Here is a 23,642-nt window from a genome sequence, read left to right as displayed (position 1 = left end):
TTTCAGTTTCTGTAGAGTGACAGGCTGCAGTGAATTAAAGACTTGAATTGAATGGGACATTTCGTCACCCAACTACCTCATTGCCTTAACAGTTTAAAAGACTATCCTGCAACTTGCTTTGGAAACTCAAGTGTGACTTATTCAAAGTACATAACTTTTCTCTGTATTGTGTTAGAATGTTTCTTTTTGTTTACTTGCAGTAGTATATGTCTTCATATGCTATGCACCCCCATTCTTCTAAGAGTCACAGCACATGAGAGTCTCTTTGACCTCAGAGATGCTCTATTAACACGGAAGTCTATTTGACCTTTGACTTCTGTGGATTCTCTATCCAGATCCCAAAGACTGACTATTGTCTTTATGTGTTTGTGTCTTAGAGATGCTTAAAGAGCTGAACTGTAGACATCCTCCAGGTAGTAGAAAGAGCCGCTTTCATGACTTGTGTTTCTGTTTACTGTTCCACTCCTAAGGCTGGTTGCTTAGGAATATTTTGCCCTGATGAAGTCTCTTAAAGGTGAAGGTGGGTGTGCATTTCCACATTTATTCAGATTTCAGAAGCCTTGTTTTTCTCACAGAGCAGTCTCACTCAGTAAACATGCCAGCGGATTCTAAAATGTAATTCAGGAGAAAACCAAACTCAATAAATAATTAGTCTTGCAAAAAAGCATAAACAAAGCCAAAGTTTATGGGTTTTCTGGTTATTTTTCCTAATGTTTCTTTGCAAATGTATGTAAATAGATATATGACAAGTTCATTTAAATATAGTCTACACTTTGCTTTTGCATATATGAATCGTTTTCATTTCAACATGAAATATACATGGAAGATATTGATGCCACACCGTAAATTGATTGCTGTCAACCACTCTGTCTTACAAATACCTACCCCAAATGTGTTTTTTTTTCCTAATTACATTCTTCTTTCTTGGGAACTGATTATCACTTTACTTTTACCCAACCTGAATCTTCCGGGATCTCCTAGCTCTTGCTAGAAGCTTCCACTTGATTCTTTTCTCTCTAGAAGACAAGTAGCATGATTATATTGAATACCTTTTCAGTAAGTGGGCAGCTCCGACAGATGGGCCATGAAAGGATTATTATGAAGCCAGTATTATATAGCTTTATAGAGAGAAAAAAAGGAAAAATTAAAAGAAAATTAAAGATGTGGCTACACTTCCCCCTCCGGCTATTTCTGGAAAGCTAACACATTAATTTCTCTTCATTTGCATTTCATGACTAACCAGTGTGAGGTTAACTTACTTTAACCTCGTACTCTTACAGGTAGTTGGTTTGCCTGCAGCTTTTTCCATTCACTTTTTCTGATATTCTCTCTCTCTCTCTCTGTTCTGTGCTCTCTTAATCTCTAAACAGGTCAGGGCAGGAGAGCAGTTTCCACTGGGGCTGACGTCAATCCAGCCCTCAGATTAGTTAGCACAGGGTGTCGGGAGAGGGGTGCAGCTGTTGTGTCTTCGCCTGGAGACCAGATCGCACCTGAGATACCTGCCGAGTGTCATCTTGAGCTCCCAGACCTGGCGTGTCCAGGTTCACAGGATAGAGGACTCGTTGCTCTGAGTCTGATAAATTCTGGCTGGAAGAACGTGCGCCTGCTGAGTCAGTGTGGCTGGACCCCATCCCCAGCAAAGACAGTTTATCACGATGCCAATCTCCTGGATGCGGTCGGCAGAAAGAACCAGGCGTGAATCTCGGAATTGTCACTTACTCACTGTGTTAATTTGAGCGAGTAATTGAATCTCTCTGAGTCGTAGTTTCCCCATCTGTCCAAAGAGGCAAATAGAAGTACTTACCTCATAGAATTGTTGAAAGGCAGTGGTTCCCAAAGTGGCGTCCCTGACCAGCAGCATGAATTAGCATGATCCGGGCACCTCTTAGGAAGACAGATTTTCACATCCCACTCCAGACCTACCGAATCAGCCACTCTGTGAATGGGGCCCGGGATCTGAGTGTTAATAAGCCCCCAGGGGATTTGATACGTGCTGAACTTGGAGAACCACTTCTGTAAGGGGTTGTTGCGAGCATCATGGACACATGAAAAGCTTCCACCTTCCTGAACAGAAGCTGTGTGAAAGCAAGTGATGTTTTTTTTTATTGTGGTCATAATAGTTTATAACATTGTGAAATTTCAGTTGTGCATTAATGTTTGTCAGATACTTTGTAAGTGCCCCCCTTCAGCCCTTGTGCCCACCCTCCACGCTCCTTCCCCCGGTAACCACTAAACTGTTCTCTTTGTCCGTAAGTTTGTTTATAGTCCGCATATGAGTGAAATTATATGGTGTTTGTCTTTCTCTGTCTGGCTTGTTTCACTTAAAATAATGCACTCACGGTCCATCCATGTGGTTGCCAATGGGACAGTTTTGTCTTTTTTGATGGCTGAGTAGTATTCCACTGTGTACATATACCACATCTTTATCCATTCATCAGCCGATGGGCACTTAGGTTGCTTCCACATCTTGGCCATTGTGAACAATGCTGCAATGAACATAGGGGTGTGTAAGTCTCTTTGAATTGTTGATTTCAAGCTCTTTGGATAGATACCCAGTAGTGGGATAGCTGGGTCATAAGGTAGTTCTATTCTTAATTTTTTGAGAAATCTCCATACTGTTTTCCGTAGTGGCTGCACCAGTTTACATTCCCACCAGCAGTATGAGGGTTCCCTTTTCTCCACACCCTCTCTAACATTTGTTTTTTGTCTTGGAGATTATAGCCATTCTAATGGATGTAAGATGATATCTATGTGTAGTTTCGATTTGCATTTCCCTGATGATTAGTGATGTTGAGCATCTTTTCATGTGCCTACTGGCCATCTGTATATCTTCTTTGGAAAAATGTCTGTTCATATCCTCTGCCCACTTTTTGATTGAGTTGTTTGCTATTGTGTAGTTCATTTGTGTAAGTTCTTTATATATTATGGAGATTAACCCCTTATTGGACATATGATTTGCAAATATTTTCTCCCATTTGGTGGATTGTTTTTTCTTTTCTTTTTTTTTTTTTTTGAGGAAGATTAGCCCTGAGCTAACTGCTGCTAATCCTCCTCTTTTTGCTGAGGAAGACTGGCCCTGAGCTAACATCCATGCCCATCTTCCTCTACTTTATATGTGGGATGCCTACCACAGCATGGCGTGCCAAGCGGTGCCATGTCCACACCTGGGATCCGGACCAGCGAGCCCCCGGCTGCTGAAGTGGGACGTGCGCACTTAACCACTATGCCACTGGGCCGGCCCCTGTTTTTACATTTTGATCTTGGTTTCCTTTGCCTTCTGGAAGCTCTTTAGTCTGATGAAGTCCCACTTGTTTGTTTTTTGTTTCCCTTGTCTGAGTGGATATGGTATTCGAAAGGATCCTTTTAAGTCTGATGTCAAAGAATGTACTGCCTATATTTTCTCCCGGAAGTGTTATGGTTTCAGGTCTTACCTTCAAGTCCTTGGTCCATTTTGGGTCTGTTTTTGTGTATGGAGGCAAATAACGGTCTACTTTCATTTTTTCACGTGCGGCTGTCCAGTTTTCCCAGCACCACTTATTGAAGAGGCTTTCCTTTCTCCACTGTGTGTTCTGAAAGCAAGAGATTTTTTTTTTTTTTTTAAAGATTTTATTTTTTCCTTTTTCTCCCCAAAGCCCCCCGGTACATAGTTGTGTATTCTTCGTTGTGGGTTCTTCTAGTTGTGGCATGTGGGACGCTGCCTCAGCGTGGTCTGATGAGCAGTGCCATGTCCGCGCCCAGGATTCGAACTAACGAAACACTGGGCTGCCTGCAGCGGAGCGCGCGAACTTAACCACTCGGCCACGGGGCCAGCCCCTGAAAGCAAGAGATTTTTAAATGTGCATCCTCCTTGTGTCCCCAGCACCTGGAATAGTGCCAGGCACATAGTAGGTACTCAATAAATATTTGTGGAACGAACGAATGAATATTAACTCTTATCACAATCACCCTATCATTTTTATTACTAATTATTACATACTGTCTTCCTACTTGTGAAGTCATGGAATCAGACCAGGAAAAGGGGAACGTGGTGTCATCTACTCCAGATGTCTTCAGAAAGACAAGGATATATGATTCCTACTTTGTGGTAATTTGACTTATTATTTTCCTCTTGTTACGGTTCAGTGTCTTATCCACAGATGGAAGGCAGAGCCGTGATTCCAACCCTTGTCACCCGTCTCTCAGTGCTATGCTTTTTCTGCTGGAGGTGCCGTCCCCATTGGGAAGAGAATACGCTCACCGCGGGTCTTAGTTCCGCGTGACTTTTCATTGCGTCTATTCCGTAGCTGTGATGTGGGGCCTCCACACAACACCAGCTTTTTCTCTTTGCTCCTCTGAATGCCTGGCTCCCTTCGTTGCTTCCTTCAGTTCTAGACATCCGAGCATCCCAGGCTGTGGTGTGCTGACCACTGACGGTACACCTGCGATTTCGGGCTGGGGTGTGGCATGTGGGCCAAACATTTTGCATTTTAATAGTTACATGCTTAATTTTATTTGTATTAGAAAATACATAACTAGCATATCAAAATTATGGGTTCCCGGATATTACTGTGTAGGACAGTGCTAACGTGAGTAGTGGTGGTAGGTCTGCATTTACTTGACTATAGATTTTAAAGAAGTAACAATTGCTGATTTTAAAGAAATAGCAGTGGCTGTGGCAAAGGTCAGAAAGGTGGCAGGGAGGTGACAAGTTTGGCAAACACTGACCCGGGGACTAACAGCATCGTCTTTGGGACTAAACACAACTGGGTTTGAGTTCAAGATCTGCCACTTAACAGCTCTGTGAGCCTGGCTGAAAGGTTAAACATCCTTAAGCAACTGTTTGCTCATCTGTAAAATGGGAATCCTAATGTTTCCTCCCCCACAGGGTGGTGGCGAGGATTAAGAGAGGAAATGTATATAAAACCCTGAGCAGAGTGCTGGCCGGTGTAGATGCTCCAGGTGTGGAAGCCCAACATGTCTAGTAGCGGAGGGGGTTATAATGCACTGGAACCTGGTTTCTTAGACACAGTCTGCATTTAAACAAAACGTTGATGTGGAAACCGTTAAGATGAATGGCAGAGACTGGACTTTTGAATTCTCTTGTGATTCCAGTCTCCTCCTAGTTGGTTGGGAACTGACGGCTCTGTGTGCTGGACACCCCTGATAACAGCATCTGTAGTATTTCAGTCTCATTGGACGGGTTTAGATACTGAATGTGCCAGAATCACCTCCTGAAACTGGAGGGGTTCCCCGGTGAGGCTGCCGTCCTGTGATGCTAACCCCCAGGGCTCGATTAAGGGCCCTGATGGTCACAGCTCTCCTTTCTTTGTGTAGCATCAGGGACACTGTCAGATTCCTTGTAAGTGATTTTGCCTGACACGTGTCTCCTGCTCCTTCAGGGGCTACGTGTGAACCATTTTGACAAAGCATTTCAAAGTTGTTTTTTTTCCTTTTTTTTTTTTTTTGGTGAGGAAGATTGTCCCTGAGCTAACATCTGTGCCAATCCTTCTCTATTTTGTATGTGAGATGTTGCCACAGCATGGCTTGATGAATGGTATATAGGTCTGTACCCGGGATCCGAAGCTGCGAACACTGGGTCGCTGAAGCAGAGCGCACAAACTTAACCACTAGCCACCTGGCTGGCTCCAAAGTTGTTTTTTTTTAGTGTACATATTTCATGGGGGCCGGCCCTGTGGCCGAGTGGTTAAGTTTGTGCGCTCTGCTTCAGCAGCCCAGGGTTTTGCCGGCTCGGATCCTGGGCGTGGACATGGTACCACTCGTTGGGCCATGCTGAGGCGACGTCCCACATAACACAGCTAGGACCCACAACTAAAATATACAACTATGTACTTGGGGGATTTGAGGGAAAAAGCAGGAAAAAAAAGAGGAAGATTGGCAACAGTTATTAACTCAGGTGCCAATCTTAAAAAAAAATAATAATGTTGCCTCATCAAATAGAAAAAAGTAAGCAAAATGTAACCTTTGGGTCTTGTCCTGGTCATCACTAGCAATCGGGATTACATTCCTTCTCTGGCACTGATGTCGTAGGGGTATTTGATCTGTTTGCTCCTGTGTAGGGTTTGACGGATAAAATACAGGATGCACAATTAAATGTGAATGTTGGGTAAACACAGAATAATTTTTTAGTATAAATATGTCCCATGCAATATTTGGGACATACTTATACTAAAAAACTATTCATTTATTTGAAATCCAAATTTAAGTGGCTGTCCTCTATTTTTGTTTGCTAAATGTAGTAACTCTGCAGCCCTCCACTATTTGCCACTGTACTCTTGGATACAAATCCACACTTTTCTACTCCTTAGCTATCCAACCCAGGGTCAGCTGTTGGCCAGGCCTCATTTATGACCCTGGATACTCATAAAGTGTAAGTCAGAGCCTTATTTTTAGACGTGCTTTATTCATAAATTGTAATTTTTCTTACCATGATTCTACCAAAACTGGTGAAAAGAAAAATCAAAGGGAAATGTCTTTATAAGTATGTATTAACTATGGAAACCAAATTCTTGCCCATATTAACACGCCTCACGTTTGTCTGGGGCTTGCTCTGTGCTAGGCTCTGTTCTGTGTGTTTTAAACGTATCAGTTGGTTGAATCCTCACAAAAACCCTATGAAGTAGAGATGATGGTGATCTTCCATTTTTCAGCTCAGAGAGGTTAAGGAATTTGCCCAAGGTCACACAGCTCATAGGCGGTACAGTCAGGATTTGAATCTGAGTAATCTGATTCCAGGGACTGTCATTGACCTCTCTGCATTGGTGGTATATATTTGTGATGAATTCATAAATGAAATGTTTGGAACCTTTGGAGGAATTTTCCCATGGGGTCTGGCTTAGCAGAGACATCTTAAAATAGGAGACTGTTGACATTTGTACTGAAGATTCCCTGTTCCTTTCCTGGTAATTCACCTTTAGCGAGCATTGACATACTTTGTTGCATCCAGAATTTTCAAAGTTGCAAACTGAGTTCAAAGTTATATCCATCATGTTCAGCCGTTCAGTGCTTATGAAGGTGGAAGTTGTCGACTGCCAAATGCTGGCTGGCAGAAAGGTGGTTTTGACAGTTTCTCCTAATACCCAGCACAGCCATATTGGGGCAAGAGGGAAAAGGAAACGTGTGTGCCTCCAGATGCCCTTATCAAAACATCTTCCCATATTCTGAGCCAAGTGGGCAAGTTAGTAAAAACTCTACAATCAGAAAACATGACTATATGTCAAGGTCTGTGTTGTCTAGTCTGCCTACATGCCACTGTCAACCCTCATAAACCTGCCTGGCGGGGGCATGATGACCTCATGGGTCTGGGACCATGAGCTGATGGGAAGTGACAATTCCTATTGCACAGCAATGCAGGGTCTTATTTATTTATTTATTTATTTATTTTTGAGGAAGATTAGCCCTGAGCTAACATCTGCCGCCAATCCTTCTCTTTTTTTTGCTGAGGAAGACTGGCCTTGAGCTAACATCCATGCCCGTCTTTCTCTACTTGATACGTGGGACGCCTACCACAGCATGGCTTGTCAGGCAGTGCCATGTCCACACCTGGGATCCGAACCGGCGAACCCTGGGCCGCCAAAGTGGAACGTGCGCACTTAACCACTGCACCACTGGGCCAGCTCCCACAGGGTCTGAAAATGAATGATCAACCACAGCCTGTCTTTTTTAAAAAGTTGAATATTTTGCTCATCATGAATTCTTTTTGCATTGATTTTGAAAAGTATATTGCATTAAAATATTGTACATTTTATTTATATTTTTGTATATATTTATTATATGGTATATTTAGTGTCTACTTTATTATTTATTTATTATATTCCTGAATATTTTGGCACCTTGCAAACTTTGCACCCAAGGTGTGTGCCTCGCTCGCCCCACCCTAGCCCTGGTCCCTCCACTTCAGAGCCACCTCCACCCGCCCCTCCCTGCCCAAGGCTGTTTCATTCTTGAGCATTTGTCACAATGGTAGTCTCTTCACCAATGTCAAACTGACTTTTTTGGAAGAGCCCTTGATGTTTATGAATTTATTATGCCAACAGGTTCTCTGCTGGGAAAGATGAACCATCTTTTGGCCTTCATGATTTGATGTCTTGCCATGCTGTTCTAAACTTTTCAAAGAGAAAAGATGCCTTTGCCAAAATCACTGTTGGTTCGGAGGCGTGTGAATTTTCTGTGTCAGCTGAGGCATCCATGCAATCCAGAGCTTGTCCACCTTACGTGCTGGCCCATGGCATCTGCTTGTCACAGCTAATAGTATGGTTGAATGCCACTGACCTTGTCAATGTTGGGTATGTTTTAAAATATGGGTTTTTGGTCATACTGATATTCTTATGCTAGGAAAGATAATAAAAAGCAGTGGATTACAAGTTGTAAATTCGGTTTGCCTGTCTGTAATATCTCCAAAACCCAATTATAATAACCAACTCGTTATGCCTACTGTGAAGATGAAACAGAGAGAGTCCCTAGCACTGTGCCTGGCACATGCTGGATTTTCAATAAATGGTAGTCGTTATTTTGAATTTCGTGCCTATTTCCTGTTTTTCTCTCCTTTTCCTTGATGAATCTATGAAATGTCCTTTGAGTGCCCACTGTGTGCTCGAGACTGACTGTAGCACCTTCGGCTGCTGTCCAAGACTCTCTTTCATGTAGAGTCTGTTCTTGATGGGAATGTCTTTCTAGTATTATGTTTCTTGGCTGTGTTCATAAAAATATACACCTGAATTTGTATATTGAGTAAGCGTCAATAGCCTCTCTATTGGATATTGAGTAAGTCAATAAACCCCTGTGTAAGTAGTTAAGGGCCTCTGTGTTGGTTTTATATTGCTGCATCCAAATGACCACCAACTTAGCATCTTAAAACAATATGCATTTATTATCTCACAGTTTCCATGGGCCATCAGTCCAGGCATGGCTTAGCTGGGTCCTGTGCTCAGAGTCTTGCAGGGCGCTCAGAGAGTAGGGTGTTGGCTGGGCTCCGTTCTCATCTGAAGTCTTGACTGGAGAAGAATCTGCTTCTAAGCTCGTTCATGTTGTCGGCAGAATTATTGCCTTGCGGGTTTATGACAGAGGGCGCCAGCTTCTTGCTGACTGTTGCCTGGAGGCCACTCTCCTGTCCTCAAAGTTGCCCATATTTCCCTGATCATATGACCATCCCTGTAGGCAATTCACAGCATGGCTGTTTGCTTCTTCAAGAGAAGTCTTTCTTTTCAGTCTGCTAAGAGGGAATTTCATATAATGAGTCCTCATTATGGGAATGACACCCCATCACCTTTGCCATTTTCTCTTGGTTAGAAGAAAGTCACGTGTTCTGTCCACACTCAAGGGCAAGAGTTGTACAAGGTGCAAGTGGATCGTGGGGCCATCTTAGAACTCTGCCTACCGCTGCCTCCTTGGAGAAAACACTTGGAAGTTAGTGCATGGGCTTTGTGAAGACTGTTTCACTTCTCACGGGACTTTATCTACAGTTTATTTTATGATTGAGTCCCAAAAGGGGGGAAGTTGCTGGAAGTGTGGCCTTGGGATAAGTAGAGATTTTTATGTTTTTATCACATGCTAATTGTCCGTGATAGACCAATCAAACTTATATAACTACTGAGATAATTATGCTTATAAGATGTTGGGGTCCATAGTATCAAGCTCCTATGAAAGGGAGGGACTTTTAACAACCGTTTACATGGAAGAGCTCGAGGTCATCTGATCCTGCTTCCTGGCTCCAAGCGGGAATTTACTTTAGATAGTCCTTATCCTACCCCCCTGCAAAGGAAAACAATCCAGGAGACGAAAGAGCCCCATGAACACCTCCTACTGTTTTCTTAAAGAAAGAGAAACAAGAAAGCTTCCCTCACCTCTTCTCCAGCTGGAGGACTTCTCAAGTGTGGTCGCTGTGATTGCCTTTGGCCCTGTACTGAGACAGTTGTTGTGGGGGGAGGAGTTTGACCGTCAGAGTGTGTGTTCACAATCCCATTGCCCTTTTGAAGTGTGATTCAGTCTCCTCACCCTCGAGAAGGGGAACGAGTTTACAGGAGGTTGATGTGGAGAAAGCAGGAGTCCTCAGGAAGCCACCTGGGAGAGGTGTTAAGTTGCTGAGTAGAGTGTAATATATAACTGTTTGCACGCCTGAGCACACACACAAGCACACACACACACACACACACACACACACACGGTGTGCACAATAAACTGCCAACCCTTTTGTGTGGGTGGCTATACTCCCAAGCCAAATGAAACTTCTGTGGGGGTGTTTTCATAGGAGACTTCAAAATCAAACAATATTCCCAACAATTTGGGGACTGGAGCCCATGATATTTATAGGGCATCTGCTTGGTGTTTTCTGCTGCGTTAATGACTCGGCATCACCAGGTTTCTTTGCACTGCAAAAAGCTAGCACCCAAGTCACCTAGCTCACATTTGAAAAAAAAAAAAAATAGGAAAATTACCAACCCAGTGCTTATTTTTGTACCAAAGGGGATTTCCACGGGGGGAGAATTTTCCTCCCCTCTGAAGGCTGTTGCTACCTCAAAGACGTGTCTGTTGAGCCAGGTAATGGGGACAGCTCGAAGAGAGAAAGAAGCCAGAAGGCGGCCCCTTGCAAGGGAATCAGAGGAGACGCCAGCTCAGCTTTGATTGTATTTTTGGACCCTGCAAAGCTGATGTGGTTTCCTAGTCAACCTTTCATGCCTCCTGATAATGGAGGCTGCTGGGCAGACTGGAGTGCCTTTTTTTTCTCTCAAAAGAAGCTGAGATCTCAGACTTGCTAGGTCAGAGAAAGCAACCTTCTCACCTTTCTGCACAGCATGCCGAGCGCCAAAGCTATTCTTAGTTCACGTGTATTTCCTTGGCACCCTTTTCTTTTCCCCTCCAGATCATTTCTGCGGTGCGTAATATGGCTTCAAACTGGCGTCTGCCACAGCTTGGGAGATGGATGCTAATGAAGCAGTAATTCCTGATAACAAAAGTGTGGGTGCTGCCTGCCCCCCAAGCTGAGCGCCAGTCTCCCTGTTGACTTGAACAAAGAGGAACAGGGCAGAGGGGAAGAAGCCGCTCCCCTCCAACGCCTCCTGGCCAGCGGAGGAAGTGTCACAGCTCTGCTTGGCACAGTGCCTGCCCTGTCAAGCTCTCTCCATCTGAACTCTAGCGGAACCTTGACCCTGCTGGGACGGGGGTGGCTCCCAGCATACCCATTTTATAAAGATGAAGACTGTGTTCCTTGGCTACATGTTAGAATCATGTGGGGAGAACTTTTTTTTAATTAGAGATATAATTCACATACCATAAATCTCCCCTTTTAAAGTATACAGTTCAATGGTTTTTAGTCTATTTCAAGGTTGTGCAACCATCAGCATATCCAATTCCAGAACTTTTTCATCACCCCAGAAGAAACCTCATGCCCCTTAGCTGTCACTCCCCTATCTGCCTCCCCACAGCCCCTGGAAACCACTAATCTACTTTCTGTCTCTCTATATTTGCCTGTTCTGGGCATTTCATGTAAGTGGACTCATACAGTATGTGGCCTTTTATGATTGGCTTATTTCACTCAGAATAATATTATCAGGGTTCCTCCATGTTGTAGCATAGATCAGTACTTTATTCCTTTTTATGGCTGAATAATATTCCTTTGTATGGATGGACCACATTTTGTTTATCCGTTCCTCAGTTGATGGACACTCGGTTGTTTCCACTTTTTGGCTGTTGTGAATAGTGCTGCTGTGTATGTTCATGTACGAATTTTTGTATGAACATATCTTTTCAATTTGCTTGATATATACCTACTAGTGGAATTTCTGGATTATGTGGTAACTCTTTATCTGGCTTTGGAGGAACTGTCCCTGTTTCCCACGGTGGCTGCACCATTTTACATTCCCACCAGCGAGGTCTGAGGGTTCCAATTTCACCGCATCCTCACCAGCGCTTGTTAGTGTCTGTCTTTTTGAGTATAGACATTCTAGTGGGTGTGAGGTGGTCCAGAGACCTTTTTAAAAATACCAGATGCCCACACCACCCCTGCCTCTCTCCATTCTGATTAATTGGTTTGGGGATGGCGTGTAGGCGTTGGTTTTATTATTATCGTACTTTTAATTCCCCTGACTGAGTCTGATGTACAACCAGGCTTGAGAACCACTGCGCTAGGAGAAGCTTCTTGTGCCTATCAGTAGATATTTAATAGGCCTCTCCCAGAGCTGGAGTAGGGTGAGGTGAGAAAGGTGCCCCCCTTGGGTACAAAGTTTAAGGAGCAGGGGGCAAAGAAAGTCAGTAATCAAGATATATAATATTTTAATGCAATATTTATAAGTCAAAGTTTATGCAAAAAATTAATGATACACAAAATGTCAACATTTTATATAAAGACAGTCTACGACCCAGCATTTGCATGACTTCCCTCACCCTAATCCCAACACCATTCGATTTTGTCTTTATTTAAAGTTGTGAAATTTTGTTCTTCCTGGATTTTGGGGGGTATTAATTTTGATTTTTTAAAAAATATTCCATTAAAATATAGTTCATCTTGGTTACTGAGTTTTTGATGCCTCCGTAGATTTTGGGCCGGGGGTGAATGCCTTGCTCTCTTCACCCTTCTACCAGCCCTGCCTCGACCTGCCTCCAGATAGCGTGAAGATTAAGCACCTACTATGTTTTGGGTGCTTTTAGGTGTGGTGTGTGAACTTATTTTATCACACTTTGTTCTCACAACAGACCATTTGAAGTAGGTGATAGAATCAGTTTACAGATGAAGATGCGAAATTCAGAGAGATAATGTGAGTGACCCAAATCACACAGCTAGTAAGTGGCGAGTCTGGATTTGGACCCAGATCTTTGTGCGCAGAGATGATGCTTTTTGCACAGCGCTGAGCTGCTGCCTCCTAGATTATAAGACACGTTCAAGTTCAAAAACCTCAACCAACCCTGCAAAGTTCAAAGGGTGGAAAGGGTTGGTCCCTCCTACAGATGAGAAAACTGAGCCTCCGACACTAATTCATTGGAGACTTTGTCACTTTTCTTGAAAAGGCTTTTTTAGTTTACATGGACTCTCATTCCACTTTCCCCTTAAATTTCATTGGCGATTCGTTCTCTTGGCTCAGCAAATGATTGAGTCCAGCTACGTGCCCTGTCTTTTGTTGACTATGGGACAGGGGACAAGACAGCCAAAGTCCTGCATCTGGACTGGTAGTACTATTTATAAAAATTCACTTGACAAGCAACTTCTCATGAAATTGATTTTTGTGTGTGTGTAGAGCAAGGGTCCACAAACTTTTCTATAAAGAGCCAGATAGTAAGTATTTTAATCTGTGCAGGGCACGCGGACTCTGTTGCAACTACTCAACTCTGCAGTTGTAGCACAAGAGCAGCTGCGGACGATATGTAAACTAATGAGTGTGTCTGTGTTCCAATAAAACTTTATTTACAATAATAAGCTGAGGGCCGGATTTGGCCTTTGGGCAGTAGTTTGCTGTCTCTGGGTGTATAGGAAGGTGTATCTTTTACCAGAAGCCAGTATGGGAAAAACTTTCTTGGAAAAGTCTGAAATTTGCCTAGAAGGACAGAATCTTGAAAAGCTGGAAAGAAAATGAGAAGAGTTCTAAAAGGAAGGAATGGACGAAGTGGAAATACGTGCTGTGAGAGTCCTCAGTCTGGGAGGCACGAGAGGGAATGAGAGAGACCCCCCCCCCCAGGAAAATAAAGAGATATGCCAATTTTGTTTTTGGATTTAGCTTTTAATTTATTCTTAAATTTTAAATAAAAAAATGAGAATGTAAGTTAGAACAGATATGTTTACAAGGACATATTGGCTGCTTTTTTCCCTTTGACTCTCATCTGTCTTTGTTTATTATTATTATTTTAAAATTGTGGTGAGTACATTTAACATGAGATCTGCCCTCTTAACAGATTTGAAGTCTCCAGCACAGTATTGTTAGAAATCTATAGGCACAATATCGTACAGTGGATCTCTAGAACTTTCTCGTCTTGTGTAGCTGAAATTTTATACTTGTTGGTTAGCAACTACCCATTTCCCCCTCCCCCAACCCATTAAAAAAATCATTTTATATATAATGAGACATTTCTAATGAAGGACGTGAGCTCTCGTGATTGGAACTAGAGGGCTAAGAACTTAGGAACCTCAGTTTATTCTTTTCCTCCCCCTGCACACTTCTCCTGTGGCCTTGGAACGATTTGATTTTTCTAAAGTGAGGGACAAAGTGCTTAACCACGTAGCAAGGTGACCCAGTGGTAATTCCTCATCAGCAAGGGACTCCAGGAGCCCTCTGAGGTAGGAGATGCGATGTTGCAATATTCCACTTAGAGACCTCCTTTTCCCATCTGCTGGAACCCAAGTCTCCTGGCTCCCGGTCCAACGTTATTTCCATTACACCATTCAAGTGTGATGCAAAGTTTGGCAGAGAAATGTCCCAGGATGGATCCAAGTGGAAAGAAAAAAACCTATGGTTTATGGATATATAAACAACTTCAAATGCAATAAAATGGATCTGAATGAAGCATGAGAAAGAGGTCCCCACATAAAGTAAATTGGGCATGAAACCATGGATAAAATGTTTCTTTTATAAAAAGTTTCTAGAACATGCAAAAGGCTTTCACACAGAGAGGCATAGTGATCTTATTTAAAAATAGTAGATTTATAGGCAGTGTTTCCAGGAGAAAATGACTGTGGAATTCTGAGGTTGGGCCCCTTGGTCTGAAACTTCTAAGTTCCATAGATAGAGGATAATCATGGTTGGAGAAAATGCACCAGAAGTAACATCCATGGGCTCCTAGGACACTTGGCTGCGCACTACATCCTTGGGGCACCCATAGAGGCTGGAGATTGGATGGATCTGGGTTTGAATTCTGGTTCTCTCCTTAATAGGTTGAGTGACTTTGGGCAATGCTTGTCCCCCTTCTGAACCTTGTGTCTCGCATCCATAAGATAGAACAGTGCTGATGCGTTCAGACTGTTGTGGAGATGACGCAGGACAGTGCTTCCCACAGTATAGTCCCTGGACCAGCGGCATTAACACCACCTGGGAAGTTGTCAGAAAAGCAAAGTTGGTCCCCTCTCCAGACCTACGGAACCTCACCTCTGGGGGTGGGCTCAGACATCTATGTCTTAACAAGCCCCCAGGGGATTCTGACGCACGCTCAAGTTTGAGAACCATTAGCCTAGTCAGCGCTACTGATGTTGGGGGCTGGGTAATCCTTTGTGGCCGGGGCCGTCCTGTGCACTGTAGGATGCGGAGCAGCATCCATGGCTCCTATCCACCAGATGCCAGTAGCAACCCCTCTCTCCAAGTTGTGATAACCAAAAATGTGTCCAGATATTGCCAAAGGTGGACCAAAATCGCCACTCATTGAGAACCTCTCGTTTAGGATAAAGCAAGTTCCTGGCCTGTGGTAGAGTCAAAGAATTAACTTTCTTCTGCAGTTTAGCCATTTGAATTGCAATAGGGAAAAAGAAAAAAGAAAAAGAGGCAAGATGGAAGCCTTTTTGACTTTGCCAGTGTGCTGACATTGTGGCACGATGTCTCATTATTTAAAAATAGTCACACCCTTTAAACTTTCTAACAAAATTTTCCTTTGGGTTGAAGCTAAACATGGAAAATCTCAGCCCTGGGGACCTGTGTTAATTCTCCCCCGAGAGCTAAGTAGCTGCACATGGGGATTTTGGTGGAAAGTTTTAGGTCGCCGTGAGTGCAGAGCTTGTGGCCCAGATGCGCGGGCACGCGGTCCCTCCACGTCACCTTGGGTTCCTCTCCCATGAGAGCCACACAGCTGGCCCCCTCTGCACCGCTGCCTCACCCTGCTAATCATAACCAGAAGAGATCTGTTTTCCTTTGCTGGGGAACCATCTCTCCTGCCTGGATTTCCCTTCTACACGCGACCTGAATTTGAAGAGGCACCTGAGGCTGGGAAAGGGGGCATCGTCCCCGTGTGATGCCATGGAGTTGGTGACCCGGGTTCTCATCCAACTCTGCCACTAACTTGCATAAGACATGCTGGGCAAGTCACTCAAGGCCTGATTAGGCTTCGACTTCCACATCTGTAAAATGGACCCTTAAGACCTGGGGCTCCTGTGGGAAGATACTTTTATTTTTTGTTATGGGAAAATATTATGTTATATATAATAGCGTTAAATTTACCATTTTAACCACTTTAAGTGTACACTTCGGTGGCATTAAGTACGTTCACATTGCTGTGCAACCCTTTCTGTGATCCATCTCTAGAACTTTTCGTCGTCCCAGACAGAAACTCTGGACCCCATCAAACGGGAACTCCCTGTCAGCTCAGGCTGCCATAACAAAAATACCACAGACCAAGGGCTTAAGCAACAGAAATTTATTTTCTCACATTTCTGGAGACTGGAAGTCCAAGATCAGGGTGCTAGCATGGCCAGGTCCTGGGGCGAGCTCTTCCTGGCTTGCAGACAGCTGCCTTCTTACTGTGTCCTCACACGGCAGAGAGAGAGCGCTCTGGTCTCTGTGCCTCTTCCTGTACGAGTGCTCCTCCCATCACGGGGGCCCCACTCTCATGATGTCGTCTAAAGCTGGTCACCTCCCCGAGGCCACACCTCCAAATACCATCACAGTGGGGTTTAGGGCTTCAACTTAGCGATTTTGGGGAGACACAAATATTTAGTCCATAATGCTCCCTCCTCCCCTCCTCCTGCCGCCTCTACTCTGCTTTCTGCTCTGTGAGTTTCACTACTCTAGGTCCCTCATATAAGTGGAATCATACAATATTTGTCCTTTTGGAAAACATACTTTGATATGGTGGAAGCTTTTATTTAGCCACTGACCCTCTTTGAGTTTTCCCAGAAGCCTTGTCCAGGGCTGAATCTGACTTCCGGTGGAAAGTTTGGAAGTGCCCTGGGGAAAAACCAAAGGTCAAACATCTAAATGAAAACTGAAAAATACTGATGGTTTTGTGGTTCTCCACAATAGGGGTTCAGGCCAGAAGTTATTTGGGGCTGGAAAAGAGGCTGCACTTGTTGGAAGTATTGTCCCAAGCACTCAGCCCTTCTTGAGGCAAGCACTGGGTGTGGCGGGCACTCTTGCTTGCCTATCCAAAGCCATCCACTTCCCTCCTTGCTTGCAGAATCTGACTCTGATCTTGTCCATGCTCATCTGAGTGGTACTCCTTTTGATGGATCCCTCATGATTGGTCTAAGCCAGTGACATCCTCCTTGCTGTGATTGGCAGATTCCAGCCATGTGACCACCTATCTTGGCCAATGGGATGTGGGAGAGGTCTAACAGAGGAGGGCTCCTGGAAAACGTTTGTCTCACTCATAGAAAGAGATGCTTGGAAAAAATGCTGTGCCCTTTGTTGATGCCTACGTGGAGCAGCTGCAGCCATTTTGTGCCCACTAAGAGAGAAATCATTATATATGGGTCCTTGATATTGTCGATGAGCCACTGAGTGAACCAGCCCAGGGAGCCACTGCAGTCTGGATTTCTTGCTCTGTAACTGCAAGATTCCTCTGTTGAGGCCAGTTAATAGGGTTTTTAGTTCCCTGAAACAGTGCATCCCACTGATAGGCTGGATTCTCAGGAATCGGTCAGGGGCTCTCTTACTCCATGTGGGTCCATCGAGGCCTGTGTACACTGGGCCTCCATGTAAATGTCACTGGGCGTCTCTTCCCCTGGCCTTGTTCTTAGAATCTTCATAAAAAAGAAGACAAGATATTTTTTTCTCTTTCCCAGGGTATGACCCTATTTTTTTAATAACTCAGGTAATCGATACTTATGGCATAAAATATAGATAGCAAGAACAAAAAAGGATATACATAACAATTACATATATACATCTATGTGTGGATACTATATATTATATATAACATATGCATATTATATGTACATTATAGATATATTATATATTATATGTATATGTACATATTCATTTCCTTGCTCCACCTTTCCTGGCTGTGTGATCTTAGGCAAACTGCCTAACCTCTCTCTGTGTCAGTTTCCCAATCTGTAAAATGTGATTAGTAATAATAATACCTGCTTCATGGCGTTGTTGTGCAGATGGAATGATGTATGTGTGTGAAGAGTTTAGCATGATGCCCAGGATGTAGTATGCTGTCCATAAATAGGGGCAGTTGTGACTCCTATGACCTTCGTTGGAAAGATCTGGATTCTAGGTCCAGCTGTGCCACCTCTTAGCTGTGTAACCCTGGAAGTACCATTTTGCCTCTCTGAGCCTGGGTTTCACCATCTGCATCCAGCAGGGCTGTCGTGATTGTGCCCATCACAGTGGAAACCAAGGCACAGGGAGGTGAAGTAATGTGGCCAAGGACCCCCAGCTAGGATCTGTCCTCCCTTCTCCCGGAAAGGGCATCCTTTGGCAGTACCTGGGCCTGTTGTATGTTGGGCAGGAAGACAGAAAGGCATCGGTTAGTTTTTCTACATGACAGATGCTATGGCTGCCTCTACCCGCATTTGTTGCTGATGAAGCTTAAGTAAAGAGAAGGACTAGAGTTGATGGTGGAGGAGATGGAGACAGAGAAGGTTGGCGATTCTCGTGCCTCATTCCCCAAACTGGGTTTTTCAGAGGTCTATTCAATGCGGCTTTTTTTTTTTTTTTTGGTGAGGAAGATTTGCCCTGAACTAACACCCATTGGCAATCTTCCTCATTTTTTACTTGAGGAAGATTGTCCCTGAGCTAACATCTGTGCCAGTCTTCCTCTATTTTATGTGGGATGCCACCACAGTGTGGCTTGATGAGTGGTTCTAGCTCCATGCGCAGGATCTGAACCTGCAAACCCTGGGCCACTGTAGCGGAGCATGCAAACTTAACCTCTACGCTGCTGAGCTGGCCCCTCATTGTCTTTTAGGATGAGAGTCAATCCTGGCCTTCCTGTGTTTTCATTATATAGTGCTAGGCAGGTACCATGATGAAATGCTTTTATGATGGATGGATGGATGATTGGATGGATGGTTGTGTGGACAGATGAATGGACAGATGGATGGATGGATGGATGGAAGAATGGTTAGTTTCTGGATCTCTGCAGTCCTAGGATCCCAGGGTTGAAAGGCACCCCAGGATTCACGCAGTTGATCCCCTCCCCATCCATACGTGACTCCCCTCTGCTCAGGTGGAAGCCAGTGTGGGTGTGTTTGTGTGTGCAGTTGAATAGCGATTTGGAACACAGGACATTACAAGTGTGAAAACCTGGCTTGGATGCCACCTCCTCCGGGGCATTTTCTCAGATCGTCCCTCCCAGAAGTCACTTCTCTGCCCTTGGAGCACTTGGCTGTAGTGTCCACTGTCCCCTGCAGTGTGTTGAAGGGGCTGTGCACGTGTCCATTCACTACGCTCTGAGCTCCTTGAGAGCGGGGCCCTGTTGGGAGCTGTGAGGTGCTTTCCCCTCGAGGGGGTCTGGCCTGTGACAGCTGCTGTGGTGTCCCCTGCGGAGGCCTGTAGCTGCCTCCTGGATTTCAGGGAACCGCATGTTCTCTATAAATGTGCTCAGGATAGCCCAACATTCGAGGGGCCTTGAATAGGACTGTGGTGCTGGGGGGGGCGGGCACCCTAAGCTCTTCAGTCTCCCGTTTCCTCTCTGTTCTCATGACCCTGAGTGATGCTCATTGCTGTAAGATGCCTGCTGGACCTGACTCCACAGCCTTGGTCTGGGCTCCATCTCTTCCCAACTCAGCTGGCCGCTGTGGCTTGTGGAGAACAGCGGTTGTGCAGCCAGACAGCCCTGGGGCAGCTCTGCCCCTGCCCAGCGAGCCTGGCACCAGGCAGGTCAGTTGACCCTGTTTGCCTCATTTGTCAAATGTGGACAGTGAGGCCAATCTCACAGGTTTGTAGCAAGGACTGCGAGAATGTCCCTAAAGAGCCCAAAGATGGGGACTACTGTTGCCATTTATTAGCTGTTGGGAGAAATGACACAGCAGGGGCTGTAGGGCAGCCATGGCAGGCCAGTTACCTTTCCAAAGAGGGTCATGTGATCCAAAGACTCTCCCTCTCTCTCCCTTTCTCTCTGTCTGGAAAGAAGAGCATCACAGCCTCATCTCTGGTTAGCGGCAGATGGTCGGAGGGGCCAATCTGTTGTGTGTGTATCTCTTTGTCACCAAGCCCCCTGCAACCCCCAAAACAAACCAAAACAAACAAAGGAGCGCAGAGTTCGGGCTGGGAATCCGAGCCCAGGACCTACTAGGCCGCTGTGGGTTTTGTGCACGGAGAAGACCTTCCATTTGTTCCGTTTTGTACATCATTCATTCATTCGTGAATCCGTTCTGTGGTTTTCATTACTTCCCCGGGAAGATCACTCTGAGAAGGCAGAGATGGCAAAGACAACGCCCCCTGCGCTTAAGCTACTTAAAATCTGGTGGGAGAATTGAGACGGGAATATGAACGACCCTAAGAGAAGGGAATACATTTGAGCTGTTGAGCGTAAACATTGTGGTTTTGGCATTGACGGTGGTGGGTTATACTCCTGGGAGGGGAAGAAAGAAGGCTTCCAGGGAGAGTGAGCATTTGAGCTAGAACTTGAAGGATGAACAGGAGGTCAAAGGGTAGAGAGGTTGTTTCAGGAGCACAGAATGGCCTAGAACAGGAGCTCTCAAATTTGAACATGCGTCGTAATCACCTTGTGAAAAACACATGGCTGTGTCACCCTCAGAGTTTCAATCAGTGGTCTGGGGTGGGACCTGGGAATCTGCACGTCTAACAAGTTCCCAGGTGATGTTGATGGTCCTGGTCTGGGGACCCCACTTTGAGAATCTCTGGTGAAGGTGAAAGGGCAGAGGAAGAAAGTATAAGGAGTCACTCATTCATTCATCATCCAACAAATATTTATTAGGCACTGACTACATGTCAGGCAGTATGCTAGGTGCTAGAAATACAGAGGACAAAAGAGACTGGTGTCTGCCCTCATGGTGCTTACAGTTGAGTGGGAGAAAAAGGACGTGAAGCAAATAGACACCAGGGAAGTATGACTGAAAGCTGTGATAAGTGCTGTGAAGGAAAGAACATGATGTTAGGCTGACAATAACAGGAGAGGTCTCATGTATCCTGTTTGGAATAGATGTGACATGGGAGTGGAGCTCTGCAGGATGAGAAGGAGCTGGCCAGATGTTTGTGGAGGGGGTTGCTGGTGAAAGGGCCAGCGTGTGCAAAGGCCCTGGGGTTGGAGTGAGCTTGGCTTATTTGAGGAGTGGAAGAACCTTCTTGTGGATTTGGAGTAAAGGATCGTGGGGTTCTTGATGGGGAAGAAGTGGGCAGGGCCCTGCAGGCCAGGGTAAGGCACGTGGATGGTAATCAGTGTACACTGGGAATCCAGTGAATGCACATTTTGGGGAGAAGTGGAGAGAGTTTAGGCCGTAGGAAAGGAAGGTCTTGGATGACAGTCTCAGGACCTTGGGCCTTCATGCATGGCCACAGCAAGATGAGAGTGGAGACTGCCCTGAGCTCGGCTGGCCAGTACCACCCCACACCTCTGAAGGGACTGTCTCTCAGCAAACCCTCAACCCTCTGTAGTAATCCCTTTGTTCAACCCCTAAACATACGTGGAAAATAGTGAGGAGCAGGTATGGCTTTTTGCTGAGGGAAAGGAAAATGGGGAGAAGAAACACCGCTGGGGAAGGGTGATATGTGTACGGTGCAAGATGGTAGCCACTGGTTGCACGTGGCTATTTAAAGCTATGTTAATCAATATTAAATAGAACAATGACTTCAGCTCCTCAGTCGCATGCAGTAGCTACGTTTCAAGTACTCCATAGGCAGACGTGACTAGTGGCTGCATCTTGGACAGCGCCATCATCACGGAAGTGCTTTGGACAGAGCTGCTTGAGGATTTGCTGAGTGAGGTTCTGTCCGCTTGTTCCGGGGAGAACCGGATGGGAAGCTTGTCTCCTGAACAACTCCCAGCCTGGGACTCTCTGCTCCATGCCTTCACTTAGCCGATCGATGGTAGCCATGGGTGCTGAAGTCTCCCTGCTCGGGGCTTTGCTTGCTTGCCTGCAACACCAGGAGGCTCAACCCTGAGCCCCACATGCCTGGCTAGACTTCTCTTCTGGACACTGACCCTGTTGCCGAGATCCCAGGTGCAGCACAAGGAGACACAAAAATGGTTTTCCTTGCCCAGCAAAGCCGATACTAGTGTGTAAACCTACAGAGGATGCTTTTGCCTGTCCTCCATCAGTGTCGCTTCTAAGAATAATCCTAGAATTTTTGAACTTGGAGCCACTCTGGAGAGTATTTTTTCTAACCTCTCACTTAATGGATAGGAAAACGAGTCCGTGACAGGTCGTGTGGCTTGCCTGAGGTCCCATGGCTCCTTAATTGCAGGGTGGGGAGTTGAACGCCATGCTCCTGACTTTGATTTTAGTCTTTCTTCACCCCGACGTTCAAGGAGCCTGGTGATCTTGTACCGTTCATCTTAGCTGGACCATTTTCTAACTTGAAAATTTCCAGCTGATTTTTGGGTCAGAATCCTTTAGCTTGTATGTGAAATTTACCGAATGGAAAACAAATCAGAATCCATTAAACCACTCCCTGATTTCCCATCCAAAGCTGCTCAGTATCCAGCGAGGGTCAGGGCAACAGTGATAGCAAGAATTTGGCAGAGGTCCATCATAAAATAAAATGGACTGGAGTTACCGGATGCGGCAATAGCTTCTGCGCTTGCTACTGTGGGTCTTGATGGGCCCTCCCTGTTCTGGGGTAAATTTCACGGCCAGCATTCCTTGCGCCGTTCTCCACTTCTCCCACCTAGGTCTGCTCTGTACCTCTGGCTCATTTCCTTCAGAAGCCTGCCTTGTCCCTTGGGACAATCCTGAAAATCTTGGAAAGAGTTATATTGTCTTATTTGGGGAAAAAGTTTTCGGGGTGTTTGTTTCCTAAGAGGTCTGCTAAAGATTGGATATGCGATTTAGAGGAAACACCCATGAATGGTGGGCACATTCTACATCTGTGCTGTTCAATACAACAGCCACTGGCCACACGTGGCTATTGAGCACTTGAAATGTGGTTGGTGCAACTGAAGAACTGAATTTTCACTTTTATGTAATTATTTTTTGGTGTTAGATATTAATATTTAGTTTATTAAAGCAAAAGAAATCCATACCCTTATTCTCTTCATGTTTTTAATTCAACTTACATGCAGTGTTATTCTATTCATGTAACTCTAGCAAATTTTAGCAATCACATATGAAGGGATTTTGAGTAATATTTCCTTCCGTTGACAACCTTAGGGAATTAAACATCTTCAAGCAATTTAAACTGTATTTATAAGTCTGATATACAGGAATTTTTTAAAAAGTACTCTAATTGTTGACAGATAAGCTTTGTCAACTACTTACATAACACATAGAAATACAAATATCAAATTGATAAATATACTGGGCTTGAAGCCACTTTCTAATGTTGTACGTAAATTGAATACAATTTCAGCTTAAAATGTACGTCTAAATCAGTTATTCAAATACACATTTTAAATTAGAGTTAAAAAGGTGAGGTCTTCCTCTAAGTGGCCAAATAATATAAAACATTAAGAGAATGTGAAATAATTACTCCAAATGCACAGACTTTAATTCCAATAGTAACATTATGGGTTTAATGATCTTCCATATGTCTGTAATTCATCCTCGATTTTCCCAGAACTTAAAGATTCTAACCCATTCAGGAAACCAGTTTATGTCACACAATTCTAAG

General features: G+C 44.7%; 1 protein-coding gene and 1 long non-coding RNA gene across 4 annotated transcripts in view; one reads left to right on the top strand and one right to left on the bottom strand.

The window, feature by feature from the left end:
• KSR2 (kinase suppressor of ras 2) overlaps window positions 1-23,642 on the top strand; it is a 373,230-nt gene that overhangs the window by 27,680 nt on the left and 321,908 nt on the right. The window lies entirely within an intron of this gene.
• On the bottom strand, window positions 8,850-16,459 carry LOC139045927 (uncharacterized). Of its 3 annotated transcripts, none has more exons than XR_011505373.1 (3): window positions 16,330-16,459; window positions 9,840-10,056; window positions 8,850-9,205 (listed from the first exon to the last, which is right to left on the bottom strand). It is a non-coding gene; the product is annotated as an uncharacterized lncRNA (long non-coding RNA). The 3 variants fall into 3 exon arrangements; XR_011505374.1 differs by lacking the exon at window positions 16,330-16,459 and adding an exon at window positions 10,775-11,015 and having other exon boundaries at window positions 8,850-9,208; XR_011505372.1 differs by having other exon boundaries at window positions 8,870-9,208.

Source organism: Equus asinus, chromosome 8 (genome assembly GCF_041296235.1).
Source record: "Equus asinus isolate D_3611 breed Donkey chromosome 8, EquAss-T2T_v2, whole genome shotgun sequence".
Taxonomy (NCBI): Eukaryota; Metazoa; Chordata; class Mammalia; order Perissodactyla; family Equidae; genus Equus; species Equus asinus.
This window is presented reverse-complemented; position numbering and strand designations above follow the sequence as displayed.